We start from the raw sequence: 7391 nt of genomic DNA, 5'->3' as shown, positions 1-7391 counted from the left end.
AGAGTGAATGGCCCAAATGGTCACTAAACTATTAAAAATGGCACCCTCTGATCACCAAACTTTTTTTGTGGCCAAAAAGGTCACTAAACTCGCAAAAACGCTCCAACGAAGTCATGTTACCGAATTTCAGCGGTTTCTCATCCGGTTACAAGATCCTTGAGTTGTATGAATATTCTAATGGGGGCAAAAATGTCCAACGGTTTATTGGGACAAGTGAACCCATAGAAGCCCACGTCAAAATCAAAATCATTACCAATTCCCCTAAAACTTTGCAGTTCTAACAGCCCCATCTCCGGCTCCTTTCCCCTCAGCTCCTTGCTACTACTGTTGCTCCTAAATCAAAACCTTCTTATTCTTCTCAATTGCCGTCGCCACTTCTGGAGGCATATATTTCTCATCATGCTTAGCCAAAACCTCAGTGGCCTTAAAATAACATTTCCCACTCCAAATAAACCATTCCATCTTGTGATTGCTACTACCACTATTTCGCTCCTAATAAACCATTCTACCACAACCAAATGCCTTTCCCGGAACAAATCCAGCAACGAAGCCTCGTACTTCACCAAAATATCCATCATTAAGTCTGTGATCATAAACTCCATCTCTGGCGACGAGGGAATCTGCGTCAAACTGCCCTCTAGAACGAGCTCGCCAAGACGGAACTTGGATTTTGAAGGGTTTTGGGAATATTTCACAAGGGCATCGGCTGGGGTGACGTAGAAGACGAGCTGGTCTTGAAATTGGTTGAGAACGATGACTATAAACCTCGCGATACAGCTAAAGGTCAGGGCATAAGTCCATAGCCAGTGGGTTTGGAGTTATCTGGCTCGGGCTTCGATGTCGGATCGATTTGGACAAACAGGTCGAGCTGCCCTGGTGGAGAAGAAGCAGAGGTTTGGGAACAGGTTGTGGTGGTTGGGGAGATAGAGGGAGAATATTGGGTGAGATTCCGAGAAGGTGGTGGTGCTGAAAGAGTTGTGATAATTGTGGTGATGGAGGAAGGTGGTGGTGGTTGTGGTAGCGGCTGGTCAAAGTCGGCAGAGAAGACAGGAGGCTACTCGACAGTCGACAGTGCATTTGGAAACAATCTATGGCTTCACCTGTTCCAATAATTTTTCGGACATTTTTGCCCCTTGACTATATTCCTCAAATCCACATTGCCCATGCCACCGGACGAGAAACCGCTGAAATTCAGTAAAATGACTCTGTTAGAGCCTTTTTGCGAGTTTAGTGATCTTTTTGGCCATAAAAAAAGTTTGGTGGCCAGAGGATGCCATTTTTAATAGTTTAGTGACGTTTTTGGCCATTCAGTCTTTCAAAAATGGGGCGTGACAACCTTATAACAGCTATACTACTCATTTACATCCCTAATGGTTGGAATAAAGAATAGAATTAAGAGTTTTCCCTTTTCATTCATCGTTAGGGTAAACTAAGGTTTTTACGTCTTTTCGTAGTGTGAGCAATCGGTACGGAGTGTGTACTAAATTTGGTAATTAAGAGTGAGTTTTAGATAAGAAAAAGTGTGTGATTAGAAGTAATAATAATAAGTTAGTGAATTATAAGTGAAACCCTAGTACGTGCGAGTTAAGGAAAAACGGTTGGAACTGACATGTACCGTTCACTACCGATTGAACACACAACTTGACCACCACTTTATTAACTCAACATCCTTGTTATTAGTGCATAAAATATCAGCCTTTTATCAGCTTTAGTTGGCCGAAAATATTGACCAAAATAAAAGGGAAAAGAAGAAAAATTTGAGATGGAATCTCACGACGACACTTGGCGAAGATCAACCCAACTTTGACCAAACAAAAATCCTACCTTCTTATCTCTATATGAGCTTCATTTCTTCCTCCTTTTCTGTCATTATGGCTGAGAGCAAGAAAGAAAAAAAAAGGCAACAAACACTTCATTTCCATCTTGAATTTTGGCTTGATTTGAGTGAAATCTAAATTTCTAAACCGATTAAACTCTCCCTTTAGTACTTAGGAAGCTTTGTGTGGTAAAGTTTTGGAAGGAAAGGTTGTGGTTTTCTCTTGCAAGCAGCCTTGGTGAGGTATTATGGCTTCCTATCCTTTTCTTGCATTTAATCTTGTTAAAGTTTAGTTAGAAGTTTTTAATTTTGCCTTATGACGGTTAATTGGTTAGTTTTGATTGATATAGTGGATTGTTGAGCTAGGCTTTGAGTTGGGCAGTTGTGTTTAGTACTTTTTATATAGCATATGATGTTGATAAGTTTTTATAGGGACTTAGTATGGTGATTTAAGACATAAATGTGAATTTCAAACATTGAATCATCAATTCCAGAATTGTGAATTCAATCTGTCCTTCTTCTGACCAGCTTCATTCGTCCATGTTAGAGGCCAAATTAGGCTTAGGTCAAAACATGAAAGTTGTATAAAATGATGTTATATAGCTACCTGTAAAACTTCAGCTCAATTGAAACACTGTAGCATGTGAAATGTGTGACGCCCCCACTTCTCCCTAAGGCGAACCAAAGGGTATTCGCGGGACGCCTGCCTAGCTCTCGCTAGGACTCAAGCAAAAAAAAGTTCAAGCTTATAGCGGTACTAGATGGCACAACCAAACAATATAAATGCAATTAATGCGGAAGCGTTGAAACTTAACAATATTTAACAATTACCCAATCCATATATCGGGTTTCCATAATACAGCCCAAAACACACAATGGCTACAAGGTCTAGACAAAAGAATTGGAACCCTATTACAAAAGTCCTCAAAAGTGTATAAAAGAAAGTTTCCTCCGAGTCTCATTCCAAGCCCAATCCTGTTAAGGAAAACAAATCTACAGGGTGAGCAAAACGCTCGTGAGGCCAAGAACACACATGCAAGCACATTGCTCAAATAACAATCCCAATTTACAAGTCAAGCAATAATATTTCAATAATTAACAATTTACTAGAAAGATAACCAGAAACAATTCAAGGATACTGAAACTCTCAGGAGCTATATTCCACTTGCACGATCAATAACCTCCACGAATTGACACTCCGTCAATCGAGTAGGTTTAGTCCGTAGAACTCTACTTAACCTGTCCCCTTTCACCTTACATACCCCTGTATCGGGCCCACCTGTCATTTGTTTAAGGCGATACTACTCGAGTATGCCAAGCGAGATCTCTCACTAGATCAAGCTTTCATGTTTTCCCCATGGTTTACAAAGGAGCCCGACCAAGCCCAAGCCGGCTCGAGTCCATGGATGACCAATAGGGTTTTGGGTGTCCCCCATGTATATTTGAGTGTCGAGGAGATTCACTCCAACAACGTATGCAGCCATAGCATACTATTTCAAGTCATTCAAGCATGTGGTATATTCAAACAATCGAGATATGCAAGTATTCAAGTACGAGTTATTCATTTCAAGCTAGAACGAGTGCGATAAAGTACGCGCTGGTATCAAATTTCAAAATCCCAAGTATCAATAACAGTAAACATGTATCGAGTTCACAGGAGTTCAAGTAACACACACTTGACACTCACCAAGTCAACCAAGGAGAAATGTTACTTGAAGTTCAAGCGTCCACCGTAGGATCCTCTTGAAGGTCCTCGTGCGAGCCTGAGCGATTAATAGTGAACAATCACTTATAAACCCCAATTATCGAGAAAGATTGCACGCTTGTACAATCCTAAGAAATTTCATTAAAATGAGCCTAAATTACTCGCGAATTAAGGCTCAAAAGTGGGGTTTTAAGGTACAAAAGAAATCGAGTTTTCATCTTTGAAATCAAGTATAAAACGTTCAAGTAATATCGAAGGAATAAGGAGAATTCGAAAAACTCCATTTCCTTAAGATTCGGAAATTTCAGTTTTGATACGAGATTTTTGAAAAATCGTATCTCACTCTTTACAAGTACAAAATTGGAAAAATTGGTACCATTGGAATCCTCTTCCAAAGTACTAAAAGTTCATAGAATACACTTTCCCATGATTCCAAACGGAAAGTATTCAAAAATTAGCTCAAAGTTGCTGTTTTGGGGCACTTAAGGCAGGTTTAGGTTGGTTTTTGGCCAACTTTGAAAATTCGACAAACTTCACTTGATTCGAACTAGCCTCTGAAATTTGGAACTCTATTAGAGTTTCAATCCAAGTTTAAAACAAAAGAAACGGAACAAGATTTGGAGTTTTGAGCACCAAGATATGGTAGCTCAAAGTTACTAAAGTTTCCTTGTTAATCAAGGGCTTTCCAAACTTGAATCATGAAATTTGGAAGTTTAGTTGAGCAGCGAAACGGACTCGGAATGGCACCAAATTTAGCAGTATAATACTAACATATAGGGACTATTCCTCTCCCAATTTTCATAGAAAAATATGTACGAAAAGTTGGTTAACGAAACCACTAAAGTCCCAAGAAGTTCCTCGGCAAATCTGCCTTGGACTTCCGTTTTTCCGTTTTCAAAACGTTTGGCCAATAAAACACCTCAAAAATTCCATCCATCTACGCTGCCTTAGATTCAGCTCTTTTTGAGAAAATAAATACGTAAAACTTTTGTGGTCAGTAAAAACCTCAAATGTCACTCCATACAGGTAATGTCTCCATTTCTTCAAAGCAAATACCATAGCCGCTAACTCCAAGTCATGAGTCGGGTAATTTCCTTCATGCGGTTTCAATTTCATAGAGGCATATGCTATCACTTTGTCATTTTGCATTGAAACACATCCCAAACCTTCCTTAGAAGCATCTGTGTAGACCACGAAGCTATCCTTGCCATTCGGCAGGGCTAACACAGGCGCTCTTGTTAAACGTCTCTTTAACTCTCGGAAACTGTCCTCACACTTAGGACTCCATATAAACTTCTCACTTTTCTTGGCCAACTCAGTCATGGGTCCAACAATTCTAGAAAAATCTTTAATGAATCTCCGATAATACCCTGCTAATCCAATAAAACTCCGAACCTCAGTAGGGTTTTCCGGTCGTTTCCACTTTGAAACAGCTTCAACTTTAGCTGGATCCACTTTAATCCCATCCTTAAAAATTATGTGTCCCAAGAAAGTCACTTTTTTTAACCAGAACTCACACTTGCTGAACTTAGCATATAATTGGTGTTCTCTCAGGGTTTGTAAAACAATTCTCAAGTGGTTCTCGTGATCTTTCTCATTCTTAGAATACACCAATATGTCATCAATAAAGACCACCACGAACTGGTCCAGATAAGGGTTAAAAACTTTGTGCATCAAATCCATGAAGGTAGCAGGTGCATTCGTTAATCCAAATGGCATTACTGTAAATTCAAAGTGCCCATACCTCAAGTTAAAAGCAGTCTTGGGTATATCTTTTTCCAAAATTCTCAATTGATAATATCCCTGTCTCAAATCCAACTTGGAGAATACTACTGCCCCTTGCAATTGGTCAAAAAATTCATCAATGTGGGGCAATGGGTACTTATTCTTAATAGTAACTTCATTCAAGCCTCGATAATCTATACACAACCACAAACTCCCATCTTTCTTCTTAACAAACAAGACGGTGAATCACTTTCCTTTATAAAACCCCGTTCCAACAAGTCTTGCAATTGCAGCTTTAATTATGGTGTCTTAGAGATAGGTACTACTCCCAGAGTCACATCAATCTTAAAAGTTATGTCCCTTTCCGGGGGTAAAGACTCTAACTCTTCAGGAAAAACATCCGGATAATCTCTCACTATAGGCATGTCTTTCAATTTCACCTTATCACTGGGAGTGTTGATTAGAAAAGCCAAATAGCCTTGAACTCCTTTACTTAATAATTTTCTAACCCGAATCCCTGATATAAGTGCAGACGAAGCTAATCTACCCCTTACATTCAATTTCAAGATTGCCTCTCTCGGAATGCACAATTCTACGATCTTCGTCTTACAATTCAATTGGGCATTGTAACAAGTTATCCTGTCCATTCCTAGGATCACATCATATCCCTTGATCGCCAAACCCATCAAGTCGGCCAATAGTTTCCGCTCTCCAACCCAGATCTCACAATCTCTAAACACCAAGTTAGCGATTAGACTTTGGTTCCCAGTAGGCGTTTTAACTTCCAAGTCATAAGGTAACTTAATTGGTTTCAAGTCTATTCCACTCATGAAATTAGTGTTTACAAAAGAATGAGTCGCACCCGGATCAATTAAAATCTTAGCTAAACGGTGAAAGATTGGAATTGTACCTTCAACCACTTCAGTCGCCTCAGGTACCTGTTGGTAGTCCAGTGCATAGACCCTAGCTGGCACTTTCGGTCGACTTCCCCCAGCATTGGTCTGCTTGGAGGTTGACTTTTCTGGCCTCTGGGTATTACCTCCCACTTTTGGCGCTTTCGGACAATTCGCGACCTGATGTTCGGCACAACCACAAAACAAGCACTTCCCTGACTTTCGCCAACAGTCATTCTCGGAGTGGTTGGATTTACCACAGTACCCACAAGTAACTTGAGGAGTCACCGCCGAACCAGTAGATGGCGCTCCCCTAGCTTGGGTCCGTCCACTACGACCTCCTCTAGCTAAAGCTCCCCTCAAGGCCCCAGCAGTCCTTGTTCCCCCCGCTCCACTTCCCAGTTTGGAAGGTTGTGTATTCTTACTAGCCTGCCCAGAAGTATGGCTAGAAAAATTGTGATACCCCGAATGTTAGTGAAATTGTTTCGTTTTGGTTTTGATTTAAACCCTTAAATTTGTTTTTTTTTAAAAACGAGAAAGCCTAAATTCAACAAAAAAAAAGAAGAAAAAAAAACCCTAGTTACTTGTGACTAATCGGTTTTCTTAAATCCCTCATGTTTTAATCGAAACCCTACTTTTAGTGGAATTGTAAACTCCTGCACATTTTCTTAAAATTCCTCATATTTTTCTTCAAAAATTCCCTTTTATTTGGAAATTATTACTATATAATAGCCTTACCACCCAATCACCCCACAATAAGTGCAAATGAATATAGAATTAAGGGTTCACCCTTTTCGTTTTCAAGTTAGCGCGAATTAGAGTTTTTACGCCAATCCATAGTGCGACTATCCGGTGCGAAGTGTGGATCAAATTTGGTGATTAAAAGTGAGTTTTAGATGATATTAAGTGTGGGATTAGAGGTGATAATAATAAGTTAGTGAATTATAAGTTAAAACCCTAGTATACGCGATTTAAGGAAAATCGGCTCGAACCGACAGGTATCGCTCACTATCGATTGAACACACCACTTGACCACCACTTTCCTACCATACAATACCATTGATATGAGTGCAAAATATCACCCCATTTTTCAGCTAAGCTTGGCCGAAATATTTGACCAAAAAACAAGGAAAATGGACAAAATGTGAAGGTTAATCTTAAAGCAACAAGTGGCGGCCATCTATTGGTTTGTTGACTAATTAATTCCAACCATCTTTATCACTAAAAACTACTCAATTTACCCCTCATTTTC

At 39.7% G+C, this 7391-nt stretch overlaps 1 pseudogene; it reads right to left on the bottom strand.

The window, feature by feature from the left end:
* Window positions 1-333: 333 nt before the first annotated feature.
* On the bottom strand, window positions 334-6375 carry LOC113720569 (cytochrome c-type biogenesis protein CcmE homolog, mitochondrial-like; annotated as a pseudogene).
* Between the last annotated feature and the right edge of the window lie 1016 nt (window positions 6376-7391).

This window comes from Coffea arabica, chromosome 4e, assembly GCF_036785885.1.
Source record: "Coffea arabica cultivar ET-39 chromosome 4e, Coffea Arabica ET-39 HiFi, whole genome shotgun sequence".
NCBI classification, from domain to species: domain Eukaryota; kingdom Viridiplantae; phylum Streptophyta; class Magnoliopsida; order Gentianales; family Rubiaceae; genus Coffea; species Coffea arabica.
Note: the sequence above shows the minus strand (reverse complement) of the source record. Positions and strands in the feature narration are given on the sequence as shown.